This window comes from Cariama cristata, unplaced genomic scaffold (assembly GCF_000690535.1).
Source record: "Cariama cristata isolate BGI_N322 unplaced genomic scaffold, ASM69053v1 scaffold11124, whole genome shotgun sequence".
NCBI lineage: Eukaryota > Metazoa > Chordata > Aves > Cariamiformes > Cariamidae > Cariama > Cariama cristata.
The window spans coordinates 130,921-142,516 of NW_009612398.1; positions in this window are offsets into that span (position 1 = coordinate 130,921).

Here is an 11,596-nt window from a genome sequence, read left to right on the forward strand (position 1 = left end):
GTAGTTCTCTGGAATGTGGGGACAGCAGGCTGGGGGTGTGTGGAGGAAGAAATCTTAAAATCCAAGCTAACTGACACAGCTGCTTGATTGAACCTACATGTGGGCAATAGAGAGGGTTATAAAGAGGTCACTATGCAGCTGCAGCAAAGTTTTCACGCACCCTCAGTTGGACCATTCCTATAGAACACAACTGTGCTTTACAGGGAAAAGAAAGCCCATGTGTCACTTCTCTAACCAAGATCAGTATGTATTTTTCCCTTACTTATCAACCCTATAGACCTGACAGAGAGAGCGCTGTGCCTAAAATCTGCAACCAAGCTCTCACCAGGCCTTGGTTTTGTTGACCTTATGTGAATTTGTTTGTGCAGTCCTGAAATGTCCCAATAAGGACAAGTTTCACTGCGGTTTGGGACCCTCCTTGCACACAAAGTTGTCTTCAGGACTCTTTACAGTACAGGTTCTTGGACAAGAGCATTCTTTAGCCTGGGAATAATGGTGAAGATTTTGGAGCGTCTGTCAGTATGGAAGGCTGCGCACTGGTAAATTTTGACTGGTTTTGTTCTTTATTTTTTTAACTCTCTGCTTATAAACTCAGGTTTCTTCTACACAACAGCAGAAGCCTCTGAGGGAAAAGGAAAGGAAAGTTACAACGATTTCCTGTTAGAACTCTTTTAAGATTAACCAAACTAGCTTAATCACAAACTGTGGTGTGGTCGTGTTAAAATTCAATTATTCTCACTGAAAGAGATGAGTCTCTTAAAGGAAAGCTTTGGATCTTTTACAGATTAAAACTCCCATATTCAGCTGCTATTTCTGCTCTTGATAGTTCACTCTGTGATTACAACAGATGAGGCAAGTAAAACTTAAGGAAACAGTCCACACTTGTTGATGGTGGGGAAAAAAGAAATATTTAGCAGGGTGGCTTTTGTCTTATGGACAGAACAGCAAGGGGGCAGTTATGTCTTATATGGACAGAGCGGAGGAGCAACTAGTTGTATTTGTGTTATGGTACCACAATACACCACAAAGCCATCACCCTATTTGTAGTATAAATATAAGTATATATGTAACATTTCAAAAAGCAGCTGAGCGAATTTTTTTTAAAAAAAAAGTCCCAAGAAAAACCAAATGCAACAATTTGCCTTGCTGCAGTCCTTTGCCCACAAACCCCTCCCCTAGCTCTGTCACTGTATTTCTAAGAATATGCAACTTTCAGCTTTTCCATGTGTCACTCATACTGTGAACTCCTTAGAAGTTTTATATGTAAATCAACTTCTCCACAGTACTAACAGAAACCTGGCTTGTCTCTGAGTTCATTTGATATTTCAGATAATTTGGATTATGAGAACTATCAGCTGTAGCACATTCACTTTCAGTGCTCAGTTCTTTGAGTTCGTGCTGTGTATTTCCAGGGGAGGATCAGGCCACTCATCTGCACAGCTCCAGTTGCATCAGGGAGACTGCCCTGCATCTTCAGCGGGTGAGGCTCTGGCTCTATCTACTGAGAAAATTTGTTAAATTATGTCCAGACTTTTGCAATGCCAATTCTTCCTCACAAACCTGACACTTCTGGGGGAAGAGGAAGGGGGGTTTCCTGAGGCCTCTCATGTATCTGTCATGAGGACAAGTTTCGTAAAAAAGAAGTAGGTTTACTATAACCCATTTACAAGCCTGTTAATAGCAAAACAGAAACTGAAATTACACAGGCAGTTCTGCTAATCAGAGGTTTGAGGTTATTTTGTTTTCATTCAATGGACATTTGACAGGAATGAAATCCACTGACTCACAAGATCTTTGTTTATTTAGAGTCTCTAAGGTGAAGTAATTAAAAAAAAAAAAAAAATCAAAACCTTTCTGAGTTTTCTTAGCTGTGCCACTAACATGTCACTTGAATCACTTGATAAAAATCCACAGTGTTGATCTAAACTAATGTTACAAGTAAACAGTGAAATACTAGAAAAGAGCAGCTACTTTACTGTAAACTCTTCATCCAAGGGCTATTTCTGCGGCATAGGCTCCAAGCAGCAGCTGCACAATATGACATGATTATCTGAAAGGCTGTACCTTGGAGTAAAAGGAATGGTATTGATTTTCATTTTGAAGAGTTACTGAAACCTAGGACGAAAGGGAGTGAGGGATTGTTAAGTTCCAGGTAAAGTGAAACAGAGAAAATGACACCTGCAAGGGAGGCAAGTGGATGGGCAGACAAAACGGCTGGCTGCCTTTAAAACTGCATAATTCTGTACCAGCAAACTTCGGGGAAACAGTCAGGTTTGTTTTCCAGGAAGAGATAATAACATAGAAACCTCTTTCTTGTGGCTTTCTTTAATCACATGGAGGGATGGTGTTAAAAGCCAAACGCTCACAGAGAGACGCTCCCTTTGAACTACAAAAGCACAACACATCCCAGGCACAGTTCACTAAATGGGTGCTTTACTGAAAGTTACAGTCATCTCTCATGTTGAGCTAACCTCCTGTACCTCTTTTAAAAACAACTATTTTAGCAGCCTTTACTGTTACAGTATTGTCAGGACAATTCAATTGTGCAGACACCGTGTCCATGGAACTGACATCAACATGCATGTGCCATGTTGCATGTGTCTCTTCAAACATTTTTGAGCATATTTGACAACAGCTGCATGAAACCAGTTAAAATATTTTCGCTAGCTGAGTAGTCATTTCTCCAGAACTGTGTCTGGGAATGTTTTCCTGATGTACCATAGTATCCTATTTAATTTCAGATTTGTAGGTCACCGCTTGCTTCTAGTACAGGTTGCGCTGCCATTTTTTGCAAATGTGTTGGCACAAATAAATCCGTCTTCTGTCCCTTCGGTGTTTCCTAGGAGGGCTGAGTTGTTTGGTGCTGCATACACTACCTCTGGAGCACCTTTAGAAAGCACAGGTATACCAAGTTTTGCTACAAGCTGTAACAGAGAGACACATCTATGATCCTAGCAGGGATCTTTGTGTCACAGAAGTGCATTGCTACTCAGCAGAATGGTGAAAAAGTTAATTTGCCCTGCTCCAGCTCTACAAGGGCTGATTCAGTTGCATTGAGATGAGGTAAGATAATATTGTGGCAGTGCAGTTGCTTTGCTAAGTTAGAGCTAACAGGGGAATGGGTTATAGTCCCTTTTGTTCCCCCTCTGGCCCTCATTAGACCTATGCTATCTTCTGCAACCAGGAGTAACAGAGGCAGAGCAGGCACCCAGCCTCAGCCCACGCCTCCCTGCTGCTTCCCTACCTGGGCAAGAACGTTCTCCAGTGAGATACTAACTACTGCCCTGAGGGGTTCCTCTTGCAGACACTACTGTCTTACCTCAGGTATGTTCCTAACATGAGAGAAAGCTAAAGTTTTTTAAAAAGTATCCGGCAGCAAGACAAAAGGACTTAACAGCTCCTGTGCAAGAAAATAAGAGCTTTCTGGCCTAAAGCCTGCTCTTTCTTTTCAGGGAATTATCAACAGGCAGACAATCGTTTTCCATACTATAGTAGCCAATCACATTTTCTGTGAAGATGATCTTGGATTCCAGTAAGTAAAAAAAGTTACTGTTGGTTCCCCCCCCAAAGTTGCTTGTGGTTTCCCCCCCCCCCGTCCTTTTTTCCCTCTTCTTTGCATTTTTCCAAGAACTCAGTATTGTCTTGTGCGCCTGCTTTGAACCAGTGATGGTCTGTATGTACGAGTCAGTCAGATGAAGCCTTGTGGTAGTCCCTGTATGTGCCTGCTGTTGGCCAAAGGGCTTCCACTCTTTGTGCATTCAGAAAAGACTCTGCTATTTCTTCCTCTTCTGAGGTCTAAATCTCCACATATCATCGGAAACTTTCTCTCCATTGCCAATGGCTTTTGGATCAGATGCTCAGGCTCTTACTCAGCTGCAGCTCTTTCCCCCTAAGGAGAACTTAGTTTCTGGAAAGATAACATCTGATGGCCCTACCCATGAAATCACAAATTAAATCTGACCTGATGCAGAAGATGTAACTAGGCAAATAAAACAGGCTGTTTTTCTCCAACCCCTCAGTTATTTTTTGTGCAAAAAGGATTTCTTATGTTTTAGCAAAAACTCAAATCCTTTTGAGATCCCTTTTAAATTCAGTTTTGCAATTACTGTCAGCTTTCTGCAGCAACTTCAATGGGAATTTTGCCTAAAAAAGTCTGAGGAAAACTAAGGCTTTAATTCTTTATTGCTTGCTAATGCAATTCACTGTAAATCTGAAATATTCTTGGATTAGTCGGTGGCATGTTTTTTCTCTTGGTCAGTCTTTTATTTTACTCCATAAATATTCAGCCTTAATTACAGCTATTTTGGTTTGGTTTTGGGTTGGGTTTTTTTCCAGCAAAATCTAAATTTAGCTTTTAAATTTTTAACTTATCCTTCCTGGAGAATTAACAGAGAGAAAGTTTCGCACTCAACTCTTTCTTCAATAGACTTTTCATATCAGTAAGGCCATTCTCTTTTTGTGAAAGAAGTAGCAAAGTCAATCACTTTATATGTTTGTTTGGATCCTACCTATCACATTATTAATAGACTCTGAATGATTTCTCTCAGCTATTGAGCACATGCTTTCAGTTCAACATTTTACTTCCAGTATGATCCTGACAAAATCAACACCAGGCTCCTGCAATAGCTGTTCAGTGACTCTGATCTAGATTGAGAAGTTTGTCTTTTATTGATGTTCTGCCTGACTGATTTGCCAGATCTGGTAAGCAGACAGGAGCTGGTACATCCTAGAAACTCTCCCTGTTGTGTAAACACAAGGGTGTTTCTTAATTACAACAGTGTGGAGGTTAACACAAGTAACAGAGCAACCAGTAAGCCTAAAATCTGAAAAATTCTAATCTATTCCAGCCACATACTCCTGCTGCTGTTTCGCACTGGTTCTGACATTTCTTGGATGCTTTTTTTAGCCATTGTAGCTCCTTACTCTGACATGACTGGATTATTTTTTTCACTAAGAGAGCAAGTTGTCTTGGCTCTGGAGGGATTCGAGAGTCACCGTAAAGGATGAGGTGACATTCGATAGCCCAGGAGCAGGGATGGAGAAGGAGAAAGGCCAAATTGTGGAGGAAGTTGCTGGATTGTCTCAGCTGTCTGTGACACGGCACTCATGAGTTGTTTAAAACAGACCCTGCCCACATTGTTTCTATCACATGAAATATACAGCCAGCAGCCTTCTAGTTACTGGCTCACAGGAAAGAGCTAAAATTACTGACAAAAAAAATCACTTTCAGGAATGCAAAATATAGATTGGGACTGGTTTTACTTACCAGGCTTGACCAATGTGCTAAGAGAAGACACGTTTTGATTCAGAACAACTCAAAGAAAAGTTATACTGGCCATGCTGTTGCAGGTCAACCTAGCTGGACTAGGTCCTTCAGGTTACCTTTAACACTTAGGTGTGGGGGCTATGTAAACAGTATGGATAAGCCTGCTTTTTCAGAGTATCAGTTTTAGTTTGGAGGATCAACCATTCAGTGCAATATATATGTTACAGGAATGGACTGAAGCCACTGTAGTGTTTACGTAACTCTAGGAGGGAAGTGGAAAGAATTACCTAGTATATGTAGAAAGAGGAGCAGGATCTGCCATGTATGAATAGTTAAAGGAATTACCTTATAGCTCCTTGGATGAAATGAGACCCTTTTCACTTCCCATGAGGAAACGCATTTGCCCTAACAAGTAAGGACTTCAAAATGTATCAAATCACCATTTTAAGCAAAATCATGGAAATTTCACATAGCAATGTCATAATGAGTGAATGGGCACCACTTTCCCAATGCTAAATGTTTCCATCATTACTTTCAAACAGCTCCAGCAATCTCTGCTTTGGCTCTCCCTTACCTGAGTATATTCCTATTGCCTCACCAGATAGGGGAAGAGTCATCAGCCCATCACATGTCTATGAGTGCCTATCTACACCTCACTCACCTCCTCTCTTTTGCTTTCTCCCAGTCGCTGGCAGCATATGTTTCAGCTGATCTAGGTGCCTGGAACTCCTGCTGTCAGAAGTTATGTCGTGGCAGGTGGATTCAAGCTTGCCAACCAGTAGCTGGGTGTCTGTATTTAGACCATTATCAAGCCAAAATGACTAATGTCTGCTGAGAGCCAGAGTAGGTGGTCTCAGAGCCACCTCCTCCTGTACTACATCACTTCTTACAGGTGCCAGTATAGACACAGGGGGAGGAAGTCTGTCTACCTCTGTCCTTTGCTGTCATCCAGCTCCAGCAAGTCCATACTTGTCCCCCCCGCCTCTGAAAAGACAGGGCAGATTTCACAACTTGTGTAACAACAATTTTGGAAATCCCACAGGAGGAGACACAGAGATAGAGAAATGCCATGATAGTTTCCTTATAGATTTCTCCTTGGGAAGAGGGGGGAGATCCCCCACTCCTTACTTACAGGTGAGGGCATGGCCCCCTTCACCTCCAGATTTTCCAGTTTTTTGAGGGTGAGGGAGCCAGGATGGCCACCCTTGTCACTCTGTCCTTTCTCTGCCTTGCTTACTTGCTGCCTGGTTGCAATGCAGCAGTTTTACAAGACTTCTGAAGCCAACAGAGGTTTTTCTAAAGGGGATTCCCATCCCACCGATTGTGTGTGAGTGTAGATAAACTCCTTTAAGTGTCATTGAGGTGGGGGGAAGGCAAAGGGTGGAGAAGAAGAGAGAATGTGTTTGTGACATGATTTCCCTGTGTTGCCTCTCTAGAAAGTTCTCTGCAAAGCCTTGTTTGTTCACATAGAGCAACTGAGCCCCTTTCCATAGGAACTGGTAGCTAGGTATTGGTCAAAATTTCAGCTATTAGAATTATAGGGCATTAGTGGAATATAATACACAATTTTTTCTCTGGTTTCCTCTTCCTGCATTGACAAGAGAGAGCAGTGGCCTTCATGAGGCAAGATGAACTCCCAGTACACCAAATTCTGACATTGAGGAAGGGTCTTGACACAAGGTTGTGGTGTGCTAGCTGGAGAGAAGCAGCTGTTTCACTGTTGAGAGCATGTCTCCATGATCCACAGCCCACAGCAGATCAGATCGTTTGATTGCACAGTCATCAGTAGCAATGTATGAGGCCACAGAGCAGAAATAAGTCTACATAGAACAGCATAAACGTATGATGTATTTCTGTGGGGGACTAACTAACAAGAACTTCAAAGAAGGGGCCTTATCCTCAGCATGCTTAATAGGTCTTTCTTAATTCATATGGCAAAGCAGTTGCCCAAATGACTGTACCTAAGCCTGAATCTCCTTGTGCATTAGGGAAAGCATATAGAAACTGAAGAATTAAAGGACTACAATTATGTGAGTAAGAGCCTTCTGTGAAATAGAGGAACAGACGAAGGGAAGGAAAACCCCTCAATAACACTGACAAAAGCACATTCAAACAATTCCAAGGCAAACCATCTTTCCAAGAGAATTAATAATCAGATGTGAAAATCCTGAACTAGATATGACTATGGACATATGACTATGGCTTTTAGCCATGTCCTTTGGGATTTTCAAAATAAAACCAAGGGAAGAGCAAAATCCTGAAATGAAATCTTGGGGTTACTGACGTCACATGCTAAAAAGCAGAACAGAGCCCCTAAACATCAGAGCAGTGGCAAGCTGCCTAAGTATAACAGTAACCAAATTTGAATTTATTGTTGACAAGGTGGCAAATAGAAGACTAATATCCTGATCTGTAGGCTGATTCTCCTAAATCAGGTCATACACCTTCTGTCAGTGTGCAAACCCAAAAGTTGGTGAGGAAGCACTTCTGACTTTCTTGTACTCCAACACCTGAACTTCCTGTCAACTACCAACATCCTGTTTCTGTTACTGTCAGACACGCAGGCACTTTACAGTCCGACCTGATTAGAGCAGGCCAGGTGGCATTATTTGATGGGTCGTTATACAGTTAGTAAGCCTTTCTCCTGAAATCAAGGCTCTTGACTAGACCTAGGAGGGAGAATACCTGTTGTGTCAGCCTAGTACATGCACAGTCTAGTCCTGCTTTTGCTGCCTCTAAGATCAATAGCAAAACTCCCCCAACTTCAGTAGAGATTCATGGAAGTATTTAGCTCTTGAAAAATTCTCATTTTCATACTTCTGCTCTTGGGAGATGGTTGTCTTAGGTATATGGATTGTCTTGCCCTTTCACAGCGTTCCACAATCAAACATGAGAGTCCTTGTTGTATTTGCCAAGAAACATTTTTTTCCCTCCCAATAGCCTAGTAGCCAGAGCACTTGCTTCCAAACAGATTCAGTGCTGGGGAGGATTTGGTTTTAGTCGTTGTTGCCTCCCTCAGAGTCAAAGAGTCGAAGGTCCAGCACTATGCAGGCTTCTGTGGAGGATGAGAAGGCACTTTGATCTGTGGAGGCTGTACAAACAGTAGTGCATCTCCCTGGGCTGAGCAGAAGAGAGCAGAGAAGGTCTGCAACCTGCTGTTTCAATTGCTCCCTGCACCGTAGAAATCCTGTGATTAGTCATTGCTCCAGAATTATTTCTGGACTTAAGTTATTCACTGTTAAATCCTCATTCCTTCTCCTATGCACACTTAAGTCTCCAGATGCTTAATTCCTTTTCCTGTACTTGCTCCTGGGTTATGAGCTCCATTTCCTAAAGTGGCTGAAAGAAGAGGTCACAGGCTGGAGTATTTCCAAAGCAGGACCAGAGTTTGCAAGTCTGAGCTCCAGCTTGATCATACAAGGGTATTTCTTTCATTTAAGATCACAGTAAAACTAATAAAACTGGACCAGATTTGGAATATTGACTAGCTCATCCTCCTCAAACCTCTTAATATTGAACCATACCAAACAGAAAACCTGAATTGATTTGTAAAGAAATCAGAAACTGAGTTCAGTGAAAAGCTGGTTGTTCCCCTCCTCCATCATCAGTAACATTAGTAAGTATTGTTGGATTATGCTCTTTTCCCCTTCTCAGCCTTTAATTTCCTGGAAGATCATATCTGACCAGCAAATTTAGAGGATTGTGACTGTGAGGTATGTTCTTTAACTGCAGTGGTTCTGATGTAGTTGTTTTACAGTAAAATGTGCTGATGTACACCCTGCATGGAACAGGCCACTGGCTGTTCTGTTTAGATTTGTAAGCATTATGTCTCTTTAAAATGACATTATTAGCAAACAGCATTACCACATGCAATTTAGCTGTTTAGTAGTTGCCAAGAGGAGATAATATTCATGCCAGCTTTTTCATGGCAGGTCAATTATTTTGTTAGCACAGGCAACTGTATATTTGTATTGTGCAACTCTTCCTAGGAACTGAACTGTGCCAGAGGACAGGAAATCATGGGAAGCAGGATGGACTTGAATTAAAAGGAAGGGATTTGGTTTTCTTGTGTTTAGATGCCAGTGCCTGTTGAATTAGTGACATACTGTATAATCTATGCTTCTCATTATGCAACTAAGCAAAAGGAAGTCCTGCAAGAGATTAAAGTAAAAGTGAATAGACTGTACTTATTGTTATTTTGAGTTTAGTTTCTTTTCTCTTAATTTGTTTTGACGTGGTGACATGTGGTCTCCACAGGTCAACCCCCTAGATTCTGGAACAATTTTGCAAGGTGCTATTTTACAGAACTTCCTGAGCTGCACTTGGCCAAAGCTGTCCTAATCTAAATGTATAAATGACCACCTAACTCAATGGACAGTATTTAAAATTCAGCCACTTCTGTATGTTTTATAACTAGTTAGGCTAAGCTACTTTTATAATCTGCCTGCTACATAAAGACTTTATGACTCAGACTCGGGGAGTTTCATAAATACTTTGCTCATGGTTATTTAAAAGGACACTATCTCATGAAGGTGTTTAATACATGTCTCTTCCCTCTCCTTTTTTTCTCTACAGTGAGCACATTATCTTAATTGTGCACTTAATGTGGATTAAGCTTGAATAAAAGAGTATGCATTCATTTCAACGCAATCACTAGAGATTGTTAAAATTGACCTGCAATAAGTTCGAGCTTTAAAAATTGGGACCAGCTGTAGCATAATTTGTACAGCAATTAATTAAATGGCTTCTCCAAGTCCTCACTAAGGGCTCAGGCCTTCACCACTGTCAGTGGAAACTAAGCAGTTTTAGGACTGTGCTGGCTTATGTAACATATTTGAATCTTGGAGTAAAAAGCTCTAAACGAGCTGTGTAATTGTTCTGCATTTGGAACTCCTTTTTTATAACTGAGATTACAGCTGGCAAGCGAACTTGTGAGAACCACCTGTATGCCCTTGCAGCTGTTATTCCCTCTGTGCAATTCTTCCAAAACCCAGCTCATATTTTCTCTGGCTCTCTCAAATGCATTACCTCCTTCCAAAATTTCACAGCCTTTCAGGATGCTTTTCTCTGACATGCTACAGTCTTTTCAGACTTCGCAGAGAAAATTTTGCTTTAGAGAGAAAGCATTTTCTCTCAAGGTTAGTTTTGAGCTCAGCTCTGTTGATTTCACTAGTGATTGAATTAGGCCCTGTGAGAAACCCTGAAGACCACTGGCCATTGGTTAAACCTGGCATTTGCTTCAGGCCAGTCCTGCAGTGATTTTTTTTGTTTCACCAATGGCCAGCATTCAAACTAGTGGAATTACACATGCACTCATAAATTCACTCAAAGTCTGTTTATTCTGTCTTGGAGTACGCTTATGGGTTGTGTTTAGCATTTATATGCAATTGCCTTTGGGCTTCAGCTGGGCTTGTGTACGATATGAAGATATAATGGTTTCTATACAGAGTAACTACAGCAGACTGTATGCAGCAGTCAGCTTTTCTTTTCACCTGGATCAGAAATTCAGGTCTGGCAGATGAACTGTGGTATTTTAAACTTCAAGGAGTCAGAAGAGATTATTCTTCCCCAGTAGAAATGTCACTGCTAAAACCTATCTATCTGGACTTCCAGTCCCAAAACATATCTTGGACTGATGTGAAATGTGCTGCATTTTAAAATCACGGTTGTCTTAAAACTGTATTGAAATTACATAGGAAATGAGATATGTAGGAGCACAAGGAGAAAATAATATGGATGGCTGAGAAAGGCAGCCCTGGACTGTGTAGTCCTCACTTTATACTCGGTGTACAGACATAGCCTTACCTGTACTCTTCACTTGTGTCTTTTAATGCAGATTTGGAAGTCCTAAGCTATTTTAGTATCAGTGATTGAAATTGTCATTGTATTCACCTTGGCAATGAGCTTGTGTATGGTTTTGCATACAGTGCATTAATCACACTTACCGGGAAGAAAGATTACCTAGGTTTTATTAGTTCCAAAGCATAATAAAAAGATATACAGTACAGGTTGCACAGTGCACATGGACAACTTCTTTCTCATTAGGCATATTTGTTTTAAAAGTAGATATAAAATAATACTTAGACATATGAGAAAATAATCAGCAAATACTTCTTGATACCTAGGTCTTTGTACTTTCACTCCCCAGAGTTAAAGGCTCTTACTAAATACATGAGTGTATTACAGTAAATCTTCCAGGACTAGAGAGCATGATACCCATTGCACAGGTAAGGGAATGAAGGTATGGGGAGGTTTATAGACTCAGAGTTTGAATCAAGAGACTTTTATTCTACTGTCAGGAAGATATGGAATTTGTTGTGGTTTTAGCAG